At 39.2% G+C, this 27,003-nt stretch overlaps 1 protein-coding gene and 1 long non-coding RNA gene across 3 annotated transcripts in view; one reads left to right on the top strand and one right to left on the bottom strand.

Moving 5' to 3' along the window:
* CNTNAP5 (contactin associated protein family member 5) overlaps positions 1-27,003 on the top strand; it is a 785,909-nt gene that overhangs the window by 81,586 nt on the left and 677,320 nt on the right.
* On the bottom strand, positions 22,753-26,382 carry LOC111091136. 2 transcript variants are annotated; one of them, XR_005374054.1, is made up of 3 exons: positions 26,149-26,382; positions 24,983-25,024; positions 22,753-23,174 (listed from the first exon to the last, which is right to left on the bottom strand). It is a non-coding gene; the product is annotated as an uncharacterized LOC111091136 (long non-coding RNA). The 2 variants fall into 2 exon arrangements; XR_005374055.1 differs by lacking the exon at positions 22,753-23,174 and adding an exon at positions 23,484-24,425.

The raw sequence follows: 27,003 nt of genomic DNA, 5'->3' as shown, positions 1-27,003 counted from the left end.
CTGGCAGAGTGTGACATTAAATAAAAAAACACCATAACAGGTCAAAGACACTAGGAAAAAACGAAAATATATGTATTTTGTGTACTTTTGATGGCATTTTTTTCTATTTATTTTTTACGGAATGGACCCAGATTTTTATATTCCAATGGGCATCTCAAAGCATGTACTCAGCCCTGCAAGTAATTTAGGTACAAGACAAATTGCTGTACTAATGGTTCTTTTATTGCTTAATTCCATGAAATTATAGTAAGTGTTCAAAAACACTATCGCAGGTTATACACAAGACACTGAACACGTGGAGCAGTAAGAATCAGGGTTTTGTTGTTTGCTTGCTACGGTAAATCCAATCATTTGCAGAATTCCTCTCCAGGTTTTGATTTTCTTGCTGTCAGCTCAGTGGAAGTGTCTAGATTCCTATCTGCGTCATCTTGCAATTAAATCATCTGTACACATGCATGGACTTCCTCCATGGAGCTAAGCTCAGGGCTTCCTATTTAAGAGTGGGCACTATATCCAAGGGTAAGTAATGTGATATGTAGAGATTCCACTTGTGTAGCTCTCTGTGGGCTCCTACTGTCAGTGAGTCCAAACACATGTATTTGGCACTCTGTCTGGTCCCAGGAGCGGGGAAGTTAAGACAATATGGAACTTGGAATCAAACTGACAACTAAACACATATGCACATTAAAGAAAAACAAGCAAAAAGCATAAATACATTCATGATGCTGCCAAATGAGCCATGCCATCAAAGAGCTATAGGAAAAAGAAAACTCCACTTTTGATCTTTTGGTCTACCTGTGGTAGACATGGCACATGCTAGAATTTCACATGTGTGACTTCATGTCTTCCTTCCACCCATCCTGAGAGATGGCTTTTGGTATCCTCATTTTATAGACAATGCAACTGAGTCACCTATAGCTAAACTGTTCCTCTGGGTCATGCAAGTGGTTGGCGTTCAAAGGCAGATCTATGTGACCTCAAAGCAATCCACTTTAAGAGCGGGCCTCCCAAGGACAACCATCTCTATTTATTCAGTACATTTACCATTCAAAGAACTCATCATTTATTACCTCATTTGATCTTCACAAAAGCCCTTGATAGCTCACCACCAGAAAGGGGAGCCGGGGACACAGAGGGGGTGAAGGACCCAAGTTCATTATCCATTCACACGTGTGGCTCCTCTGATCTCCCATGATCTCTACTTGTCTGGTAAATGAATGGACTGAAAAATGACTGTATAATCAAAGTGCAATTTGTCCAGGGTGGTACTGTATGAATAATTTATGTAGCATAAATACTGCTGGATGGAGCACTTAACTAAACCCTTGATCAGATGCCTGTTATTATCTGGCTGGCAGACAATCAAAAAATGAAATGAAATTTGGGCAAATTCCATACACACTTGGGAAAGGCCACAGAGAGCAAAGGAAGAACAGGAAAAATAAAAGCGAGGGAAGTATTGAGAGTTTAAAGTGAATGTAGATTTCTGGGACTGCTGGAAGCCCATTATGAAAACAGGCTAAAGCATCACAGAATATCTTAGAGTGAAATTATGTGCAGTGAATATGATTGCAGATCAACCAGCGCCTCCTTTCTGGCTATAAGATGGGGGTTGGGTGTCCCCTACCTTTTCTGGCTGTAGCGACTGATTGTGACATTGTTCACGGGCTCCCTATCATCTGTATGCTGATATATAGGAATCTGTTACAATGTATATTTGACAATTCATGGAACATAAAATTATTGATCTCTCCTAGACCCTCCAATCATTGTACCCTCACCGCATGCTCCATGAGTGATGTGGATACCTGGAAACAGCATCTCATGAAGAAATTACTAGGTGCCTGAAACAAAATCAGGAGGGTAGCTATAGTAAGAAATACTGAGTGTGCAAAACTCTGAGGCCCTGGGAAGATGATACATTGGGGGAGTCATAAAAATTTCTGTAACACCACATTGTCTTCTTTCTGGCCTTTGTCCACATTAATCATAGAGTGGGTCTCCCTTCCAAGTAACAGCTTTCGTTTCTGACTTCACAATTTCTCCAAACCCAAAGCTCTGAGTCACCAGCCTGTGTCAGTCTGGGGATTTTTCATCACCATGTAGTCCAGCACACCCATTGCTATGGGGCTGCTCAGGGCCTTCTGTCCCATCCTGAGAGAGATCTCCTCTGATGGGTGACAATACCTGTAATGATTTAGCCCTCAGTGAACATCAGAGTCCCACCTACTGGAGTTTGCTGGAATCTTGTGCAGCTATGAATATAATAGTAGTATCTGATGTGTCTTCCCAAGGAAATTTAAACTTCTTGAGGGCTCACAGAGTGCATGCTTTTCCCATTCAGGTTTTTGTATATAAGCCTTGCTTGCGCAGTTGTCAAACTAAAAGAATGAACTGATACCTGTCACTGGCTGGCTTCCTTAATATTCACAAGAATTAACTTCCAGGTCACTCACTGTGGTTTGTCATTGCGTGATATTATTTTTCCTAGTTCTCAAAGACACTGATTTCCCTTTCTAGCTCCTAGTACTGCCTTCGATTTTCCTTGAATTGACTGTGTACTTTAGCCTGATGTTCAGATCGGATCCAGGGCTCTGTCTCAAACATGAAACATTGTCCCCCCCTCTGATTAGAAGTCTCAAAATTCCATCTATGAGATGTTCTGACTACCTGCTCTGCTCAAAGGACCTATGTCAGCCAAGCCAGCTTGTCACACTCCTCTTAAAGAGGACAATTAAATTAGAAATCCTCTTTCTTCACAAAATGAAAATGCTAACTTAATGATATTACAAAATGTTACCTGTATAGGTACCATTTCATATCAAGGAAAAAAAAATATCGCCACCACCCAAAAGCCCTTGACTGGGCCCCCATACCAAAAAGACAACTACTTCCTACACTGTTGTAGTAACGATTTTCATGTTTGTTTGTTTTTGTAATTTTATCTCTGGAGAAAGCATCCTAAGGCACCATACATTTTTAACTCTATAAATAGAATCATTTTGTGTTTGGCTTCTTTTGTTCCATATTATTTTCTTTTGAGATTATTTCAAGTTGCTATTTGTAACTATAAGTTCATTAATTTTGAATAGCAATTAGGGAAAAGTACACTAAAGAAGATTCCATATTCAAATGACAGAAGGTCTAAAAATTTTTTTAGATCCTGACAATATCAAGACTAATAACACCAGGTGTTACACTGTCAGGGAAATGATACAGACACTTTGGAAATCAGTTTGCTATTATATACTAAAATTTGAAATGTGCATACCCATGGCCTGGGACTCAGCAATCCTATACCTAGATATACAATCCCCAGAAAGGCATGCACAATTTGATCATAGAAATGCACAAGAATGATCATAGCAGTGTTATTCACAGTATCAAAAACTAGAAACATTCCAAATGAATCAAGAGTAAGAGATAAATAATTACATTCATACAATGAATTATAATGTGTGAGAAATATTTGGGGTTTTTTGTATGGCGCCCCTGGGTGACTCAGTTGGTTAAGCACCTGCCTTCCATTCAGGTCATGATCACAGGGTCCTGGGATCAAGGCTGGTGCTGGGCTCCCAGTTCAGCAGGGAGTCTACTTCTCTCCCTCTCCCACCCACTCATGTTTTCTCTCTCTCTCTCTCATAAACAAATTATAAAATCTTTTAAGTTTTTTGTATACTTTTCTGTACAGGTGTTATATTTCTCACATTTACAAAGAGGCTTAAAAAAAAACAACTTTCATTTAACAAATTTAAATACAAGGAGCACCTTACACCCCATTCTGGATAAATGAACTGCTAGATCTATTCAAGCCTTCTGCCCATTTTTCTATTGGATTACATACATTTTCTTAATTTATGGGAATTCTATTTATATTCTAGATAGAAGCCGTTGGTCTATCCTGTGTTGCAAATATCTCCTCCCATCCCATTTTTTATTCACTCTTTTAATTAAGTTCAAACAGAAGTTCTTAATTGTGATTTAGTTCAGCAATGTTTTTCTTTACAGTATCTTGTATCTTATTTAGGAAATCATAAGGTAGTCTATCATCTACAAGCTTTATGTTTTACCTATCACATTTGTATCTATCTTCCTTCTGGACTGTATTTTTGTGGGTGATGTGGGCTGAGGTCACATTTTCTATTTTTTCCAATTGTTCTAGCATTGTTGAAAAGACCATTATGTTTCCACAGCTCTACTGTGTCACTTTTGCTATACATCAATTGTACCAACAGATCAAATGTAGGGGTCTATTTCTAGGTTTCTGATTCTATTCCACCAGTCTATTTGTCTAACCTTGAGCCAATATCGCATAGTCCTAACTACTGTAGTTGTAATAATTCTTGGCAGATGAGAGAACAAGTCCTCCCACCTTATCCAAGAGCACCATTTGCTCTCCGTGTCTTTTGCTTTAAATTTCCATATAAATTTTTAAATCAACCTATCAAGTTCCAGAAGAAAATGAGCTGGAATATTGCTCCCAAACTGAGTCAATAAACTAGTTTGGGAATAACTGACATTAGTATAACATGAAGAAATGAGCCAATATATTTGGTTTGTCTCTCTTTTCATTTATTCAAGTCTTATTGTATATTTCTCTCAGTAATAAAGTTATCTACAAAGAAGAGACCATATCTTTTATTAGATTTATTCTTAAGTTTTATATTTTCAAGGCTGTTATAAATTGTATATAAATTTCAAATATAATGTCCCAATTATTTGCTCCCAGCACACACAAGTAAATTTATTTTAGCAAATTGACCTTTCTAACTTCATCAACCCTAATCAGTCATCTATGAGTGCATATTTTCTATACATGTAATGCTAGCATACATGATTAATGGCAGTTATATGTTTTCCCCTCTGATTTTAATGTTTAAATAATTATTTTGCTTTATTGCATTGGATAGGTCCTTTAGTACAATGTTCAGTAGAAGTGAAGATAATGGACAATCTGTTCATCCTTGATCTCAAATAATAGCTTTCAAAATTTCATCAGTAAATATGTCTGTAGATTCCTTTTATCAGATAAAGAATTTCCTTTCATATATGCAATATTCTCTCTCTATATATGTAATCGTCAGATGCTTTTTCTGCATCTAAGATGATATTTTCATTTTGTTAATATAATTAATTACACTAATTTTCAAATATTAAGCCAACCTTGCATTCTGAAATACATCCAAACTGCTTATGAGAAATACTTATATATGCAAAATGGAATGCCATGATATTCTGATAATAGTATGTGATCATTATAGTGTTATGTCATGACATAAAATCAAGTTTTCTATATATACTTTTTAGTATTGCTAATTCAGTTTTTAAATCTTAGTGTTTTATTGAGGCATGACAAATATGCAGAAACATGCAATAAACCATCACAGAATGGATCACAGAATCAATATATCCACAAAATTAAGTTTGCTAATACTTTGTGTCAGATTTTACTAGATTCATGAACCCATAACATTCTCTTAAACCATGGGCAAATTATGAGTTGCATGATTTTCAAAAATCAGTACACTTAGGAAGCTGAGACTTGAAGCCAGAGGGTTGGGAGTAAGGATCTTGGCGCAAAGCTTATTGACATTCTACCCAACTAAGAACTATCCAGGTCCCCACCTTTTGGATGAAATTGAAAAGAATAATACATTTTGAAAACAAATAGAGTGAGATTGGGGCAGAACCATAAGGAATCCTTAAGGTAGGAAAAAATCAAGGACTCAAGTCAGACGGATCTAGGCTTCCCATAGCACTTTGATTATTTACCAATTGTGTCACCTCGGGTTTGCCTTCTCTGAAATCCAGAGGCCTTGCTGATACAACCAAGAAATAATAGCTTTCTTTACTAGCATCTCAAGGAACTAAACTGTGCTAATTTGTAAAGTACAGTGCTTACCACACAATAGACGCTCAATAATAATTAATTTCCCTCTCTCTGCATCTGTTCTCAACACATAGCCAAAATGATGAAGAAAAACGTTGACTTATTCAAAAGGCTGGGTCTTTTTAGATCTAAACTAAGAACTGACAAGAAGGAAAATGTGGGAGCAATTACTTCTGAAGGAAGGTTCAGACCAGACTGTATCTTAGATTGTGGGTCCTCCCTCTGCTTTTAGAACAGGGATAAAATGGGCAGCAGGCATTCAAACTAGAAAATGATGGACAGGAGACACTGCCTATGAGGGTGTGGTCCTCCCACCTCAGCCCCCACAGCAGGAGCACATGACCTGTTACTTTCCTCAGGGTAGCAGGAGGACCAGAGGTGATTTCTTTTCTGCCTAGTGTTGACACAAAAGAATCTGAGAGAAGGGAAAGGGTGACAGGAGCTGTGCTAGTAGCTGGGCATCTTCAGTTTATTCAGTTTTATCCATGTACTGGGTCCCCTGAGGTGAGCTTTGCTGTATCTCCACTTTGGTGGCTTAACATGGGCTTCCTAGCTGTGCAGGGATCACCACAGATACTTGAGTTTTCTCAAGGTGGTTGTGCTCTTCTTACATGAATTTCAGTGCGTAGCCCAGAACTCCTAGACATTTTCGGCCATTTCTTATATGAATTTTGCATTTGTCTATTAATAATTTTCAAGTATCTGAGTTTCTGTTAAGACTACCTTAAAGGGGCACCTGAGTGGCTCAGTGGTTGAGCATCTGCCTTTGGCTCAGATCATGACCCTGGGGTCCTGGGATCAAGTTCCACCTCAGGTTCCTGGCAGGTGGCCTGCTTCTCTCTCTGCCTGTGTCTCTGCCTCTTTCTGTGTCTCTCATGAATAAATAAGTAAAAAAAAAAAAAAAAATAAGACTACCCTAAAGGTTGGCCTTTCTTTTTCTTTCTTTCTCTCGTTTATTCTTCTTTTTTTTTTCTTTTTTATTCGTTTTCTTTCTTTTTTCTTTAGTTTTTTTAGGGAGGGGGGGGAGGGGGTCGTGTCGTTCGTATTCGTTTTTTGTTTTTCGTCTTTTCGTTGTTTTTTCTTTCTTGTAAGTCTTGTCTTTCTGTTTTTGTTCTTTTCTTTTGTCTTTTCTTATCTTTTTTTCTTCTTTCTTTCTGTTACTTTATTCTTTCTTCTTTCTTTCTTTCTTTCTTTCTTTCTTTCCTTTCTTTCCTTTCTTTCCTTCTTTCTAAAAATTTTATTTCTTCTATCTGACAGAGTGTGCACAAGAAGGGAGAGTGGCAGGTAGAGGGAGAGGGAGAAGCAGGCTCCCCACTGAGCAGAGAGCCCGAAATGGGACTTGATCCCAGATCCTGGAATCATCACCTGAGCCAAAGGCAGGTGCCTAATTGACTGAAGTACCCAGGCACCTAAGAATCTCTATGTGACATTCTTCCTACATCATACATCATGTATTTCAGTGTTGCGTGCATTTCCCCATCAAACTTGGTTCTAAGTCCAATACAGTTTACTGCAACTGAACTAGAATCTCAGGTGCAAGAAGGCAGGCTGGGACTTAGAAGAAAATGAAACATGGTTACAATTTTAAACCTAAGTCTTTCTGTCTTTTGCTAGTGTTTCCATTTTATTGACCTTAAAACTCTTAAGAGATTTCTTGAATTACTTTCTCCCCTACTTACTTCCCCAATGAGTGTGCCAGACTAACAATGTCAACATAATTCTCAAAGTATTGCTTCAGCTTGCCTTCTGCTTACCTCCTTTTGATTTTCTGGTTTGGCTTTCAGGGGATGCAAGCCAAATCAACAATTTCAGTCCTCTGAGGACTGAAATCTGAGGCTGACTCTGGCCACTTTATCTAAAGCCTGACCTCTTCTCAAAACTTTCTCATTCTACTTTCTCAGTTGATATTTCTCTATCACTATTAACCTACTATATATTTTAGTTAATTAACTTGTCTCTTCTCATCTCCCTTACCAGAATATAAATTCTACAAGGCAGGTATTTGACTATAGGTGTCCTGATGCCTAAAACAGTAGTACATGGCATCTATAGCATGTATTCAATAAATATTTGTCAAGATAATTATCTCAATTTCAAACAAAATTCATTGAATTCTAAATTATTTAGGCTAGTTTGGGATGAGGAGTTAGGTTGGAGGATGGGAGAGAGAAATATTCAAACATTCTGTAATGAAGCATACTGATTCAGTGAGTACTTAACACTAATAAAATAGTACTCTCATCCCAAGAAGAATTTGTCCCAGAGAAGTGAGGTTCCTTTTGTAATACCTGTTCCTTCTGGAATTCTTACTGATCTAGTCTCCTGTTCTGCACTCAAGCGCAAATATGACTAAATTACTGAGACTCAGTATCCTCAAATACAAATTCCAAGGCTCTGCCCCAGGGTGACTAAACCAGAAACCCTGAGTGTGAGATTCTGAGCAACATGGGCTTTAGGCTCCCCAAAGGGTTCTGGTATGTGCTCCAGTTTGAGAACTATCAGTCTATGTTTTCTTTGAAAAGAGAGACTACTGTTTTATCTTAAAATCATCCTGTTTCTGTTCTAAGAGAGGATTTAAAAAAAGAAGATCATGACTATGCAAGACATTCATATTCATATGTATATGTATATGCATATTAAATACACAGGCATTTAAAAACCAAATGTACATTCTCCACTGTTTTGATAATTGAAGAGCATTAAAAACCATGATACCTGCCTCAGATGGTTATTTGTGTAAGCTACATACATGTCTTGCATTCAACTTAGAAGAGCTGACAAGTTATTCTCAGACCTATCCCTTCTAGAGGATGCCTCTGTCATGGGACTGATTGAAGGGATAATAAAGAGGGTGCAAAAATAATGATGCTTATTTCCCAGGAAGGAAGTGACATGACAGTAAGCCAGTTTGCTTCTTAAATCATCATGACCAGGTCTGCTTGGGGGAATTCTGCGCTTTACACAGAAGACAGAAAGAGTATTTTGGAGGGGAATAAGGGTAGTGGAAGGTCAAGGAAAAATAGCTCTGTGATAGAGCTCATGCTTCTTCATCCAGGCTGCCTATTCTATGACTTAGGGAAATCTGCTATTGCTACTTCAGGGAAATGAGTGAGGTGAGGAGAATTGACACCTGCTAAGTGTCCACTATGGATCGAGTGTTTACATGTGTATCTCAATCTTTATATGACATACTGTCTAAAGTTATATCTCCATTTTAGAGAAGGAAACTGAAGTTTACAGTGGCCGTGTAATTTGTCCAGGATCATAGATCTAGTCAATGGGATCATTCCTCAACAATTACTGTACACTTATTGTTGAACATTCTGAAGCAGTGATTCTCTAACATGGAACTACCTCAGAGTTTTCTGATTTAATTCTTCTATAGAATAACCTGGGCATGGGGATATGAAAGGGGCCCTCAGATCACTCAACTACACAGCCAGTTTGAGAACCTCTGCTCTGGGAATAGAGCACCAACTTTAGTAGATGTCAGAGTCTGAAAAAAGTGACAGATCCAGCAGTTATGGTACAAGGCCGGAAGTGGCATCTAATAATAACAGTGACCTGAGGGTGCTTTGGAAGCACAAAGTAGTCGATGCTCCTCAACCAGGCTGCTTGTCACTGCCCAGAATCTAAGTAGACTTATGAAGAACAGAGAGGCAAAAAAAGAGAATGGAAATTTATGGCAGAAATAGAGTTCACATCAAATGGGGAGGAACAAAGATAAGCTAGAGAGAACTGGTTTGGCATCCTTGGAGCATGAGGAAATGAGAGGTGAGGGAGAGGAAAAAAAGCCATGTCTGGGCATGTATCTTTGAAAGACTTGAAGTGTAAGTGGTATCTTAAAAGATGGACAAAATATGAAGAGCCTTAGAGGAAATAAGCCTAGACTTAGGGAAAACTAGAGTTATAAAGTGTTTAGGAATTATCTGACCTGATCAGCTCATTTTACACATGAGGAAACTGAGGTACAAAAATGTTAGTCAACTTGTCCCAAGCCAGCAACTAAAACGTGTCAGGGCAGCGCCCGCATATAGACTTGGAGACTTTCAGGCAAGTTTCAACCACTAAAGTGCCGTCGGAAGTTACATTAATGAAAGCAGAAAGATCCTGAGTGAGAATACTCATTTTACAGAGAAAAGAAGACACCAACTGAATGGAGACAAATATACTTCTGTTTGGTTGTATGACCTCAAAAAAGTCCCCAGGCATGTATTCACCCATACTCTGGTCTTGTTTCCAAAGATGCTCTTCATTTAAAATAGTTGTCTGAGGACGCCTGGGTGGATCAGCGGTTTGGCACCTGCCTTCGGCCCAGGGTGTGATCCCGGGGCCCGGGGATCGAGTCCCACATCAGTCTCCCTGCATGGAGCCTGCTTCTCCCTCTGCCTGTATCTCTGCCCTTCTCTCTCTCTGTGTGTCTCTCATGAGTAAATAAATAAATAAATAAAAATCTAAATATTAAATTAAATTAAATTAAATTAAATTAAATTAAATTAAATTAAATAGTTGTCTGTGAGTGCAGTCTACCCTCTGTGTCTTCAGTGTGGTATAAGTGAGATTTTGGAGTAGCAAAGGTTTGTGGACTAGTCGTGGTGCCATAGTGAATTCGAGATATTTAGACCAGACCATCCAATGTGTTCCTAAACTTGGCTACCTCCATCTTACCAGCAGTGTCTCTTCACCTTGAAAGCTGAAAGGATGGGAGCTTTTGGTATTAATGCTCCTTCCACTCCACACACACACACACACACACACACACACAGATGTGCACGTACATCCATGGCCTTTGCTTTGAATTTGAAAGAGTTTTCATAAGCCTCCTGTGAGTATTGTAACTCAGTCTGCACTCGGTACAGACTGACCATTTCAAGCACATTTCATCAATGAAAACCATTGATGAAAAAATGCAACACTTCCTCCCCAGCTGGTTTTCTAGCACATTTTTACATTTTCCTTCCCTGCTTCCCATATTTATTTTCATCCCTGAAATAGTTCAGAAGCTTTCTCCTTTCTCTGTATTTTGGTTTCATTGAAGTCTGCACAGTCAACACAATTACTGCTTATGTCTGGCTTCCAGGACTTTTATCATTATTGAAGAGAAATGCAAAACCAAAAGCACATGCCTTTGTGGTCAAATGCTGAATTGGGCTTTAAAATAGTCTACACGCAGGAAAATTCTGGCATATTTTGAGTCATACCAGAGGAAATGAGCTAAGGAACTCATTGTCTCTATGCCCCAACACAACCTGAATTATCCAATGCACCAACTTTTACAACCCCCATCAGGACCTGAAGCTTTTCTTAGCACTGCAACCCACATGTTGATCTTTCTCTTATATGAACATCAGCTGAGTTTTATACTGTGTACCAAACAATTTAGCACTTAGTGCTAATTAAATGAGGTTAAATAAAATCACTTCTGTAGAAGTGCCTGCTGTGAACTGTAGTAGACAGATGCATGGGACTATTACCACCATTAATTAGATTAATTGCCTTTTGTATGTTCATTCTTTTTCCTCGACTCTTTTGTAAGTTCTCTACTGGAGGTTTATATCAGCTAATTCATGGTAGAAGATGCTAAATAGCTGTGGATTGATGAAAGATGGAACTTCGTGAAGGGTCTGATCCATGGCTTCTTATAGAAGGTAGTCTCATTTCTTCCTGCCACCATTTTCTCCTTGAAAATTCTCACTCATCCCTGCAAAGGGAACAATGCCAGAACGCTAGCCAGCTATATTTAGACAGCCAGAAATGAAATAACTGTAACATGATTGATAACCTTAAGTCCAGGGAAATGATATTACTAATTAAATCGTGAAACATTAGGCAGGCTGTCAAGCACAGATATATTTAAAGTCGTAACAGCTCTTGCTTATTTTTAAAGTGTTTGCATATTGAATGATTCTGGTAAAATTGTTTCTATTTATCAGACCAAGTATAAAGTGCTCATTTCCATGGTATCTGCAAGCATAACAGGCAACCTAAGAGAAATCTGGGTCCAAGAAAGTAATGCAGAGATCCCATGAATCTGAGCCTTACTCAATTTTGGAACTAGAAAATCTACAAACTTTATAATTTCTAGAAGCAAAGTGTGTGGGTGAGGTGAGGTGGAAGGGAAAGATAGAAGTAACCAAGCCTCAATATACTGAATGCCTATTTTGTGCTAGACTCATCCACAGATTTCTAACCTTACCAGGCCCATTTCACAGATGAGAAAACCCAAACACAGAGATGTGGGAAGAAAGGAAAAGCAAACAAAGATCATCTTCCCTGGGATGCCTGGGTGACTCAATGGTTGAGCATCTGCCTTCAGCTTAGGACATGATCCTGGTCCTGGGATCCAGTCCCACATCGGGCTCCCTGCATGGAGCCTGCTTCTCCTTCTTCCTATGTCTCTGTCTTTCTCTATGTGTATCTCATGAATAATAATAATAATAATAATAATAATAATAATAATAATAAAAAGATCATCTTCCCCATATGGTTCAACTAACAAGGGGCAGACTGTGCTTTGAACTGAGGGCTCTCAGAAGCCAATGTCAGAGTTCCTTCTTCTAGGTGATTTCCACTTCCTCTGAGGGATTTCCTTTCTTCGTATCTGGTAAAACCCTTAAGTTTGATGATAAGAAAGGCTAAGAGTAGGTGAAGGTATAATTCTTCTTTAGAAATGATCACATTCGGGCAGCCCAGGTGGCTCAGCGGTTTAGCTCCTGCCTTCAACCCATGGTGTGATCCTGGAGACCGGGATCAAGTTCCACGTCGGGCTCCCTGCATGGAGCCTGCTTCTCCCTCTGCCTATGTCTCTGCCTCTCTTTCTCTCTGTGTCTCTCATGAATAAATAAATAAAATATTAAAAAAATGATTACATTCATGAGTTAAATCTTTTAAGAGATAAATCTCTAAAGCCAGGGAGGAGTGAAGAACACTTTTGGGCTCTAGGGTCAAGCAGATCTTATGTCCCACTGGCAGGTCAGACAGAGGATGGTGTGACCACTGACATACTACTCCTCAAGCGAGGAGTCCTCGCCCCCTTCTCTAGAATAGGGTAATGATACCTACTTTGGGTTTAAGAAGATTTAATGTAGATAATTGTAAGATACCTACAAGATGAGAAAGAAGAGGAAGATGGGGAGAGAGCAGGACATCCCAACATTTCCAAAATTACATTCCTGTGAATGTTTGCTTATTCTCTGTTTAAAGATGGCTGACACACCAATATGCTGATATTGCATATTGTACAAAATTTGGCAAACATAATAGGCATATCCTGCTCCAGCATAAGGTATTATATTGGGCATAAAAAATTGTGGTTTAAGATGAAAATACTGAAAATCATGTTAAATAGGATAAGGAAGCCTTAATTGAAGTTCCAGCATGATTGCTTTAAAATCTCTTTATCTAGGTTTGTTATTTTCCCATCTGATTGGGAGGGAAGGATGACCCTAGCTGACCTATCATACATTCATTCTAATAGGCTTTCTGTCACTGTTGCAAATGAGTAAACAGATACTGTCCCTAATCCTGAATGCTGCAGAATCACAGTGAATTACATGCACAGAGGTAAAGAAAGAGGTAAAGAAAGGTCTTTAAATCCCAGCCTGGGACCTCATCTTCATTCCATATTGATTGCCAACTTGCCAAAATCAAGGCTACAAGCTATTGTTGTAATTAGACTTTGAAAACCTTCTTCTGATTTCTCTCTCTCTTTTTTTTTTTTTTTTTTTCTGTGACAAGGATTTGCTACTTACAATTATAAATTGCAAATATATTGCCAGGGTCTGGATCTGATCATCTTTCATTTCCTCCCTAAGCTCCAAGAAATTGCTTTTATTTTAGGTGTTGAATTTGGGTGGTTTTAAAGTGCTAATTCTAATATGAGTGAGCGGGGGAAGGAATGAGAAGGAAGTGCGAACCCTTTCGTCCTTGGGCAGCAAGGGTTATTCCCAAGACCAATGCTGGATCTTTGGCCCTACTGACTCTATGCCTCAATATCTACAGCACTGCTGCAGACTTCCACCCAGCCACCTATTCCCTTCTTTCACCCAAGCTGATTGTTTCACATGAAATGACTGCCTTTTGGCCTATCCATGCAGTGACCATATAACTTTGAGGGTGAAAGGAACACCTAATTGTTATGCCTGAAAAAGATGCAAAAACTGAGACTCATCTCTGGGCCAGTCAGGATATCCTGGTCACCCCATCTATGCTACCCTCCCTTCCAGTAATCTCTGAATCCCCCTAATGTTATTGTGAGCCCAGGTTCTTTTTGATATTTAATCTTTTCATTTTGCATGATTTTGTTTTTTTAAATATTTTGAATATATACTTTATCTCACCAACTAGGCTTCTAACTTCAGCATAGAAATGCTCCTCCTTTAGTGCCAAATAATGTGTTATGGGATGTTCAGAGTAGACATTCAAATGCTAAATGAATAAATACACATCAATTAAAACTATTTGGATTGTTTTCTCTTTTTTTAAATAGGAAAGAAAAAGGTGGTCCTGGTATAACAGTAGCAGTCCCCGAAAGGATAAAAATGCCAAGAAAAATATTCTCATAAACATCAGTAGCAGCAGCTGCTTTGCGAGTTTGATTTCTTTAGAAAAATCTAACAAGTAGGGTAGTAGTTGACCTGTTTTCCATTAATATGAGTGCTTGTGTTTTAATAAAAGGAGCACTGGACATTAGTTGACTTGTATTATAGTCCTGACTCTGATGGAATGACTGAGTGACCTTATATGTGTCATTTCAAGTTGATGGAGCTCTACTTTTCTGATTTCTTTATTGGGTTAAGAGTAGATCTTTTAATAGCAGACCTTTTTTCTTTAATTCACAGCCATGTTGTGATGATGCATCTGATATATGACTGTAAAGATCACATTGTAAATAGGAGATGCTTTATCGTTCAATCTGTATAGGAATATCGTAGAGTGTTTCTGATACAGGACAATTAGTTCTTCCTAATCCTACTCACAGATAAGGAGGTGGTGATGAAGGGTTAAATAAATTGACCAAGATTATAACTGCCAGAGCTGGGATTCAATCTCAGGCTCACTGGACTCTGTAATCAGGAATTGAATTGTGTCATTGCTTCAGCAAACCCAACAATTTCCTGATGGGTAAGTGATTGGGAGGTAATAGATTGGGAATTGATCTCAGGATTCATTTAACTGCAGTGGTTCCATGCAGATTCAATCCAAATGTGTTTTTGTAGGTACAGCTGCAAGACATTGCTTTTATTTCTCTATTGAGGGAAGTGGGTGGTTTCTGTGCAGAAGCTAAATGAAAGCCTTTTAAAGGGGGGGGAAAAAGTCCCATCGGTATGTTACAAGCATTCCTTTGTTTACATACTTTTCCTTCCCACTACAGAAGTTTTAGAAAGCGATTCTTTCTTTTATGAACCCCCTCTTTTTTAGATAAGCAAGGGCAAGGACAAGGTTTCGTTTAGCTTTCTGTTCTGACACTGTGCCTCAAACATAAGCGTGTCCGAGTTGTGTGTAAAGAACGGATGAAAACCAAGGGCCTGACCCTCTCCAGGTAAGACATCAAAGAGGCATGAGCAGAAGTATATTCTTAAGTATCTATTTAGTCTATTGAATGTGTTCACTTTCTTTGAAAAAAGAAAACGGGAGGTATCCTGTTCTACCTTGGTGGGATAAAGGAGAATATTTAAATGTGCTATGTAGGCAGTGCCATTAGGCTTAGAAGGAGCCTGTATTCAGAGCACATCTGAGCAGGAGAGATGCTGACACACCAACAGGTGTTGAAACCTTTCCCATGGCCATAGTCAGAAGAGATGCTGCCTTAGAGCTGAGGTCTCAGAGAACATGGAAGCAGGGAGGTAAAGCTAGAGGGACACAGGACAGCAGCAACGCTGCCGAGAGTTGGCCTAGAAGGACTGGGGCTGTGTCAATGATCTACCGTCAGGACCTAAAGAAAGAGGCAGGCATCCAAACTGTGAAGAGACCACACACTGACCTCAAGTGTGCGCTTGCTTAGGCTGTGTAACAATTATCTTGTTCCCGAGTAGACAGGCCTGGATACTTGGGTAGAGGCTATTCCTTCTCCTTTACAGATTGCTGACTGTAGGAGCCCTCAGACTTGCAGGTACTGCTCAGTATAACGAATGGGCATGGTTACTCTCAACAAATCCTTCAGTTGGCTTCAGGAAGTGCAGAGTTTATGGCTTATGTTATTATAGTTAGATATTTGAATATAGTGAAATATGCCCGGCTATTAGACTTAAGATTTTCTTGCACAAATTGCTCTTCTCTATGGAATATGGTCTTACTGTGACTTGCATTTATCTGGCCATATTACACAATATATACTTTCAGGTGGGTCATCTGACTTTACCCCTCAAATAATTCTATGAGAGAAGTAGAATCAACCTTCCTGACTCCATTTTATAGATCAGTAGCTTGGTTAATTATTATTGCTCCCAATGATATCCAAATATTCAAACCATATGAACATGAAGTAATTATGATAAGATAGTAGTAGTGCTAAAATAACAATGTTAACTAACAACTATCTAATGAGCACTCACTATGTGTCGGGCACTCAGCTAACAATTATCTCCATTTCTCACCTGTAAATGGAGGTATAATTACTGTCCCATCAATTTCACAGGGTTGCTGAAGAATTAGATGCAGTAATGCATGGCCAAGTGCGTTGGCATGTTAAATGCCACTCAGTAATAAGTGTTCACTTCACAGCCTGTCAACTGTACAAACACTCTCCTCTCTGTCGCTCACTAAATCAACTGTCAGTTCTACTTTTCTCAGGCACCTCTACTTACATGTCCCCCTTTAACTCTGACAGAGAAATAATAATAAGAAGGATAATAATAGTGCATTTCTTCCATTGTGGAAGCCTATCTGGTTTACAAAGCATTTTATATATTTGATCTACAAACCACCCCTGTGAAGAGGATAGAGCAGATATCATAATTCTAATTTTCTAGAAGAGGTAGCTGAAAGTCAGGAAGACTAATGTTTCTAATTCATGTCAGTAGCAACATGGGACTCACACCCAGAGTTTTGTCATTCTCCTCCACAGCCGTCTCTGCTTTAAGTGACTGTTCTTCTCCCTTCCAAGCCCTTTTTGTCTGGAAAAAGTGCCTGGAAGAGTCCCTCAGCCTCCTTCAAAGCTTCTTACATAACAGCTTCTGCAATGTTAACTTGCCACCCCAGGTGATCTGAGCTCCCAAGCAGTCTGGAGGAGGCTCTCCTACAATGATCATTTCTTGTGCTACTCCTCTCTGGAGGGCCTGGTCACACAGATAGAGGTCCTGGGGTCACAACGTTCTCTCTACAGGAAATGCTTTTACTGTGCTTATCTCAATGGAGTGTTAGAAGATGCAGCTCAAGTGTCTCCTCTCCTGTGAAGCCTTTGCCAGCACTCTTCATCGAGCACTGCTCTCCGTGTGCGTCCCTTTTGTACCCAGGACCAATTTCCAGTGAAACTTGGCCATGTCTTCCTTTCCCCATGTAGTCATAGATCTGTCACAAGGGGCACACTGTGGTGCGAGGTGGTACTGCACCTTGGCCTGTCGATGTGTCCATACTCTAGCACACTAGATGCCAAAGCCACAGTAGATTTTTTTTTTTTTTGATACAGTAGATTTTTGAATGAATGAATAGAAACACACACACACACACACACACACAAACCAATACATAAAACCTGTTGCCCTGTGAAAGGACAAAGCATCTGTTGCTGTGGTAAAGCCGCCGTGCTCTGACAGGAGCTGAAGTGGCTGAAGCAGCCCCCTCTTTTGTCTTGGCCCTTAATTGCTGCTCTTCCCTGCAACATTACCAGTGTAATGTGCTAATTCTTCCTATATGTCATCTAAATGCATTTTCTAGTGTATGTGGAGCCTAATTCTGATTTCACTCATTTGTAAAGACTAAAGGAGAGGTGTTGTGACAGTTTCACCTCCATGAATCAATGAGTTTCTTTGGGGTTCATTCCACGGGGCCATTAGTTACCTACTCTCACCCTCATTCTCATCTTGTAGTGAAAAGGAAAAAATTTCAAGGATAATGTGACTGTCTCCTTTAAAGGGAAAGAGAAGTGAGACAATTAAAAAACACTTCCCACACTAATTGGTGCAAGGAAAAGAAAAGGGGGGTGGGTAAAGTTTTCCTTGACATTTACATTAATGAACTGGGGTTTCAGACAGTAACTGTGGAGTCTATTAATAAAAATTAGTTTGGAAACAACATTGTAGTGAGTTCTTTTATATGGCAATCTCTTTTTCAGAAGCTTGCTATTAGTAAAATACCCTCAGCAAGGGGTCTGGCACAATGATATTTCTATCTTATAAAATCCATATTGTCTACCTCTAGTCAATAAAACATACTATCTAATAAAACTCAATTGTGCGTGGTCCGGGGACACGAAAATCATGTGGATAATTGAAATGAAAGACACAGAAATACTGTGTCTTTCAAATAATCAGCTGTAGTCAACAGTTCTAATCATCTGCCCCACTTGGTGTTTGAGATATATCTGCATTTCTCACCACTCTTTCCTGATCTTAGCAGTCAGTGTTCCTTATCAGTCCCCTTGACCTGACCCACCCTGAAACTTCATCCTCGTGGAAGACGTTATATTGCAGAAAGAGCACTGTGCTTCACAGTCAGATCCACTAGGCTTCACATTGTGATCCTTCCTTGTCCTGGTTGAGTGAGCTGGGATTTTAGGCAAGCATTTAACTTTCTTCATTTGTATAATTGAGATAGAAATATCTAGCAAATATCTCCAAATATCTCCAAAATATCTATTGGGAGAATTGAATGAAATTGAAAGGGACGGTGTGGGGGCATGCCAGGATGACTTACTCAGCTCCATCTCAATTCCCATTTCTGTCCCTTTGAAGCAGAGAGGTCCTCAACAGAAAGGCAGGAGGGACAGGAGTAAGAACCCAAAAACCTGAAAATTGTATAATTGTTCTCTGTGTAAGCTAACCAATGGCCAGGCTTCTTTTGAAGCCTCTTTTGAAGGCTTATAATTACAATTTCCCAAGAGTTTATATCTGCAGGAGAGCAGGGCATTTCCCAAGCTAGCTCTAGTGGAGGGTCAGGTTTGTATCCAGAAAGCAAGATGAATGCTGGCGGCTGATAATTCAGCTTTGCATCAAAGCTCAACTGTGGGGAGGACGGAGAACTTGGGCAGTCTTATGCCTCTGTGGGCTTCAATCCTTCCCTATATGAAGAGACATATGCTTAATGGCCTCCTTTGCTTGTGTTTCTACTACATATGTCTACACAGAGTTAGGGTGGGCTTGAAGAGAGATAAGAAAAGAAAACAATTAATGGACAGTTCAAAGGTTCCTAAAAAGAATTTAATGCATACTTTATAGACATTGAGGATTTAGCTTCAGAGCATCACAATTAGGTGAATATTGATATAAGGCAAGTCAAAAAAAATATATATAAGGCAAGTCAAATGAATTTTTTAGTTTCCCAGTGCAAAAGTTCTATTTATACTTTAGCCTATTGAGTGTCTAATACATTTATTAATCTATTAATTATGTGTAGAAAAACAATGTACACATATTAATTAAAAATACTTTATTGCTGAAAATGCTAAGCATCATCTGAGCTCTCAGTGAGTTACAATCATTAATCACAGATCACAATAGCAAAGATAATAATAATGAAAAAAGTTAGATATATGGCAGGAATTACCAAAATGGGACATAGAGACTCAAAGTAATCAAACACTGTTGGAAAATGGCACTCACAGATTTCCTTAATTGAAATATTGCCACAATCTTTTAATTTGTAAAAAACAAAAACAAAAGAAAAAACACACAGTATCTGTAAAGTGCAGTTAAGTAAAGTACAATAAAATGAGGTGTGCTGATATATTTGTCAAAGAGATGTCTGTTTCCCAGTGAAGCTTCAAATGTGAGTCCCTCTACTGGAGACTTTCCACTCCTGAACCTTTACCCACATCCATATCCATGTCACCATCTTTCTCAGTACCAAAAATGAGGTGTGGAGACCTTGGTTTCATTGGTTCATTTTGTTTTGTTTCTAAATTGTTTACATTGACTGTGATTCTTGTGTCTTGTGATTCATGCTGCTTTTTTCCCAATAAACTTCATTCTTATATCATCCCCTAAAGCTAGGACAAGCACAGCCTCTTTCATAAAGATGTATTGATAGCCTTGATTTTTATTTATCATGCAAATCTCTGAACTCCTACATAGAGTATTATGGTGGCAACCATGAACCCTAAATCTATATGAACTAAAATTACATTAGAAGTGTTGAAATTTTGTATTAATCTGGGGCATGTGGTCTTCATACTTAGAGAATCTGATGCCCATTTTCAATTAAATTCACTTTCCCATTTGTTAAGGGTATAGAGATATGTAATAATCTGAGGCTTCCAAGAATCGGGGCCATGGGTGTTCCATCATAGATAGCTCCATAGCTCTAGCTAAATCAGAAAAGCCTGAAAAATGGACTCAAGCCTTCATGTTTTGAGCCTTTCCATAGCTGCAGCCATAGCGTGACTAGAATGGGAAGAGGAACCAACAATAGGGAAAGAAGGTGAAACAATGAGTGCCAACCAGAGGGCAAAGATATGCACCTGTGCAGGCATGTGTATATGTCTGTGCTAGAAACATACAGAATCATGTTGGAATGTTGGAATTGCTGCCTGGGACCAGTGGAGATCTTCTATACATATCAGTTAGATTAACTGTCAAGTCCTCTAGGAAGTGTCCCTTCATCAGGAAAGCTATAGCAATTGTAAACAACATGCTTTTCTTCTTACATGCTCTATGTTCTTTTGCCATTGTATATACTATACTATACCCCCCTTTGGGGATGTCCTGTCCCAACCTCTTTAGGGACGTAGGCATAGCATCCTCTATGAGGGGTGACTCTTTCTAATCTAGGTTGGATAAAATGTTTTTCCCCTGGGTTATCCTATCTCTTTTTTTTTCTTTAGCATGACTTACATTGCATTCTATGTGCACATCTGTCTTCTTCACCAGGTCATGAATTTCTCAAGAGTTAGATGGCGCTTTTCATCTGCACATTTCACCACCTAGAACAGGTTTCCCCCTCAACATTGACATCCCATCAGTGTTCTTGGTTTTTTTTTTTTTTTTAAAGATTTTTTTTTATTTATTCATGAGAGAGAGAGAGAGAGAGAGAGAGAGAGGCAGAGACACAGGCAGAGGGAGAAGCAGGCTCCATGCAAGGAGCCCAACATGGGACTCGATCCCGGGACCCCAGGATCATACCCTGGGCCGAAGGCAGGCACTAAACCGCTGAGCCACTCCGGGATCCCCCATCAGTGTTCTTTGAATGTGTGAATGAATGAATGAGTGAATGAATAAGTAGGTGAATAAATAAAGCCACCTATTCCACATTCATGATGTTATTTTTCCACTGTTACTTTTTTTTTCAACTTTGCTCTTCATGTTAATTTTAACTAGATTTTATTTGTACATAAATGAAAAAAGAAAGGAAAGAAAGTAAAAGTTCGATTCTGGCTGAATCCCCACATGGCTTGGTATAGAGAAAAATCCCAGTGAAATCTATTCACCATGAATAGTAATCTAACATAAACTCTGAGCCCATTCACTAATTATGTAGCTTTAATAGCTCAGAACCAAATTACATGAGTAAAGTCTGATTCTAGAGAAATTTTTCTTCATCAGTACTCACATGTTGGAACAAACACAAGACATTGCTCTTTTGGATGCTTTAAGGGAATTTAACTAAAACCAGTCTCTTAGTTCAAGAAGCTTATGCCATAGTAAGGAGAATTTGACAGGTATGTGTATATCAATGCTGCTGCCAGGTATAGAAACATTGTCCAAAGCTGTAGAGATCAAGATCAATTTGAGATTGCCATTGACGAGATGGAAAAACACAGGGAGAAGTTGGTGGCCATTCTGGGTTAAAAGCAATCACAGGATCATGGTAAACAGACAGTTGTGAGCCTAGAGCCCAATGTTGTTTTGCTGAAGTAAACAGCATGTAGAGAAGGGTACTGGGGTAAAAACCAGAAGATAAGCTAAGGGGATACCTTGCCAAGCAAGGCCTTCTCTGTCCCACTTGATCCATACTTGGGGGCTGAATTCAGTTTTGCTGGATTTTCTGGGAAACCGCAGCAGTGATAGATTTCCTCAGTGAAAAACAAAGAATTGAAAAATGTTAGCTCAAAGAGGAATGTTAGAGATTATCCATTGCAGATGAGGAAGCTGGGGGAGGGCAGGCCAAAGGCCCTGTATGCTTCTGAATATCAGCATCTCATGGGAGCTTGTGATTAGAGTTGAGTAGAACCCAAGTACTGACTAGGGATAAAATATCTCTGCATTCCTTTTCCCTTTGCCTCTTCACATGGTCTTTCCTATATAGCAGCAAGCAAGTAAGAGCAGAGGGGCAAGCATATGCCAAGGTCTACTGGTTTGTGTCATGGGGATCCCTGGGTGGCGCAGCGGTTTGGCGCCTGCCTTTGGCCCAGGGCATGATCCTGGAGACCCGGGATCGAGTCCCACGTCGGGCTCCCGGGGCATGGAGCCTGCTTCTCTCTCTGCCTCTCTCTCTCTCTCTCTCTCTCTCTCTCTGTGACTATCATAAATAAAAAAAAAAAAAAAAAAAAAAAAAAACTGGATGAATTGATAAAAAAAAAAAAAAACATTTGTGTCATGATTCCATATGGAGCAATTATCAGTAACTTTTTTCATTCAGAGTTCTTTTTTTTTTTTAAGATTTTATTTGTTTATTCATGAGAGAGAGAGAGGCAGAGACACAGGCAGAGGGAGAAGCAGGCTCCATGCAGGAAGCCTGACGTGGAACTCGATCCCGGGTCTCCAGGATCAGGCCCTGGGTGGAAGGCGGCGCTAAACAGCTGCGCCACCCGGGTTGCCCCACTCAGAGTTCTTAAAATCAGTCAAAAGTACTGCTCTAGAGCATCTTGCATTCTTAATGGGGCAGTATTGAAAGAAGTTTTGGTACGAAATAGCTTTTTGTGTCACATACACACACAGTCACACAAACTGATTTGTGACTTTTAGAGATAAAGTACGCCTTTTCATAAAGGCCTTAGTATATGCGCTGCTGAAGCAAGCACACATAAAGGCCTTAAACTTTGTTTTTTTCACTGAAGGGTTTCTTTGAGATTCACCATTTTATCCCTCAACTGCCATACATTGAGTCTTCAACAGTTCTGGCATTGTTGGAATATGTGGAGCTGTAGAGGAAGCCGGGCTCTGCTCTCAAAACCAAATTGAAGAATTAGTCCCTGAGGTTGAAAGAAAACCTATTTAATTTGATTATTGACACAAGAATAGGCGGCTCTGTTACTTCAGCCTAATCTCCTTATATGGCATATATGAACCCACATGATTTCTCTCCAGCTGCCTTCTTCCCTCCAGTCTCTCTCTCTCAATACACGCACACATGCACACACACACAGAGCTGTGTGTCAGCTCTCTAGATTTACTCCTAATTCTACAAGAAGCTCTGTTCTGCCCACCACAGCAAATGTTTCCTCTCCAGAACACTTTTTGCATAACCCCTGTTAGTCCTGGGGGATGGCATTAGGGTGCCATATACTGAGATGGATTCCTCTCCACTTCACCCCTGCAGCTCTTCAGACTCCCCTTCATCCTGGAAATGAACCTGTCATGATCATTACTCATTAACTTATTTTATTCTTTTTTCTTATTAGACTATGAGCCACTCCTAGGTAAAGGCCATGATTTTATCGTGAATCAAGAAATCCTAGAATATTTCTAACACAACAAATGGTGTAGAACAAAGCATTTAATGTAAAAGTTTCCTATCATTGCACACCATAGCACACAGGCATACACACACACACACACACACACACACACACACGAGTCCCAAGAGTTGAAGAACTCCACAAAATGCCAGCTGATCATCTGCATGCCATTGAACAAAGAATTATTGCTGATTGAGACACACTACAGATAAGTTAAAAGAATCTCCTGAAGTGCATCCAGCCCCTGAAAAAGTAGCAGGGTGGTATGCACTGTGACATTGCTTGTCTTCAGTGGAAAAAAGATGAGGTCTCAGTGTCAACACTCAGAGATAGTACACTTGTCACATGAGGAAGGCTTCAATTTGCTCATGTTCTTGGTTCTCTTTAGAGTGGCAAAGGAGACTCTGGTCTATAATTATCTACTTCCTTCAGTTTCTCATTAGTACTTGGTGTTGCTGAATAAAGATAAGTCTATTTTTGAGAATTTTATGCCCGATCATTGTTATTAATTATAGGGAGGATTTGATGTTTTTAAGTATCTTTAATGGGATTTTGAGCTTTGGATTTCATGGGAAGAATTGAGATTTGATACATGTTGCTAGTGACTGTAAATAGTACACAGCTGACACAAATTTCCATTGCTGGTGTGTTGAATAAATAACACCTTGCAGTTGAACAGCAATTTTTACTTTAAGAGGCCTTTCATGAGAACTGCTTTATCTTCAGAAGAGCCCATTTAAGGCAGTAAGGCAGAGGTCACCATGCCTATTAACAAGGAGAAAGGAAAACACAGAGGAGGAGAGAGAAACAGGTATTTGAAGCCAGGAAGCTGGTGCCAGCTTTCTTGACACCTGGGCACGTATACTTTCCACTGGAAGCTGCCACTTCAGTTTGCCTCCTCGTTGCTAAGTGCCCAGATCTGAACGTGCCCAAATCACTCATACTGCTAAGTTTTGTTCTGAAACATGTGCACACACACTCAGGCACACACACACCACACACACACATGAACAGACACACAAAACCCACCTTTCCTGATCTTTCCTGAAACAGGGGTAAGACTCAAGAATATTAGAAATTTTTCAAATCAAATTCAATTTCTTTCAATGCTAACAAGCTTAACACCCTAGCCCGTTAGGTAGGAGTCCTTCTTCTAGAAATCTACTCAAATAGATAGAGACATGTGAAGAGTTTTCGATGTTCATCTCAGAATTATGAAAGCAAATATTTGAAAATGAGCTCCTACATTAGAAGAATACTTAAATAATTTATATTGTATCTGTATGCCAGAATTGTATTAAGCTGTTAAAATTCATACTTACCAAGAATATTTCCCAAAGACAGGGAATGCTTTGTGACTGAACCTTAAATAAATCAAAAATAAACAAAAATAGAAAGATACATCAAACTGTTATTAGTATCTTGTATCATAGGATTATGGATGATTTTTTATTCTCTTATTTCTTTGTTTTAGTTACAATATTTTAAAAACCTATCATTTGACTAACGAATATTTTAAGTTCTATTTGTCAAAACAATAAACTAAACTAATAAATTCTTTCATTTGTTGTGTTTTATGGAGTTCCTTTTATGGCCAGATACTCTTCTAAGGAGTTGGGGTACACTAATCCCTACCCTGTGGAGCTCACATTCGGGTGGTTGGGAAGTAAGAGGTGCACAATTCAGATAATGAGCAATAAACATACCAAATGAATACCATAGCATTTCTTTATTTAACAGACATTTTATAATGCTTTCTCTTTGCCAGGTGCTAGTAGTACCAAGTAATTAGGTGATATGAAAAAGATAAGATACAGAGTTTTCAGGAGAAGGGAAAGTTGCAATTTAAAAAGGTGGTGATCAGAGTCAGGCCTATCATGAAGAGGGTCATAAAGAAATGAGGGTCTTAGCCAAAACACAACCCCATTATTTGAAACCTTGGCAACAGGTTTGTTTTCAGAATTTTTTAAAATGTGGAGAAAGATTTCAGTGTGCGCGCTGTATACTAACTAACACTCCAGTAAGGTCTAAGGCATTACTTTTGATCAAACACATTAATATTTCTATAGGAAAATGTATGAATATTCACACAAAGTGAAATAAAGAGTTTGTTAGCCTACATTAGTTCAGGTTAGGTTTCTTCATCAAATTAGCTATGGGGGGAAAAAGTGGTTTAATTTCAGATCTTTTTGGATTTCAGAAATGAAGACTGGGCTTGCAAAATTATACCACACAGAGTTCGGTTGAAGCTCTGCAACCTGAAATAACCTTTCATAATTATTGCCATAGAAGCATTCTATTTTGCTCCAGATGCCATTCTGAAAACACTGCAGCCCTAGGGTATACTTGGCCATAGCTTAGATGTTAGGAGATGGAGTGAGCTCCTTACAACCTATGTTCCTGAGCTGCTTTTCCTCTGGAGCCCAAGTGGGCCAGGCTTTGTACCAGAGAGAATTCTTGCTTTGCACAGAGGCTTAAGCTAGCTTACCTCCTTGAGTGTTCTCTACTTTGAGAAGATCCCAGTCCATCAAGACATAAATATACTGCATAATCTCTTGATGCCTGTCTCCAACAGTGACTATTCCAAAGGGAGTACATACTGGCATGGATGCTGGAAAGATGGTGGGTAAAACACACCATTTGCATTTGTGAACATGATCTTGATACATGTGAAGGATTCAATAATTATGAGTTGAAAGGATTTTTGAATAAATGAAGATGCCTGACTGCATGCACTTTCACCCATGCTTCTCAAGCCTTGCCCCACCCCAGAGTCTCCCAGGTTAACTCTCATGTCTTTCAGGATTGTGGGCTACTTCAATATATTGTTTACTGTTTAAGTCACTCTAGGCAGCATGCTTTCCAAAATTTCGAGGACATCGCCTTATTTGAATATTCTCACTTAGCTTTGGTTTACATATCCCAAGAGCTAATTCAGAAAATAATTTACCATGGAAATGCCATGAGGCGGGGACTTGTGTTGTTTTTGTTCCCTGTTATACCCTAAGCTCCTTAAACTATGCCTATAAAATAGTATACATTACATACACACTCACACACATATATACACAGAGGGAATAAATGAATCTTATTAACGGTTTTTCTTGAACATATTGAGTTCTTATAAAATTGTGGGCAAATATAGTATTTTTAACTTTCGTTAATCTTTTTCTTTAATTTTTTAAACTTTTATTTATTTATGATAGTCACAGAGAGACAGAGAGAGAGAGAGAGAGAGGCAGAGACACAGGCAAAGGGAGAAGCAGGCTCCATGCACCGGGAGCCCGACGTGGGATTCGATCCCGGGTCTCCAGGATCGTGCCCTGGGCCAAAGGCAGGCGCC

This window comes from Canis lupus, chromosome 19, assembly GCF_011100685.1.
Source record: "Canis lupus familiaris isolate Mischka breed German Shepherd chromosome 19, alternate assembly UU_Cfam_GSD_1.0, whole genome shotgun sequence".
In the NCBI taxonomy this organism is placed as follows: domain Eukaryota; kingdom Metazoa; phylum Chordata; class Mammalia; order Carnivora; family Canidae; genus Canis; species Canis lupus.
This window is presented reverse-complemented; position numbering and strand designations above follow the sequence as displayed.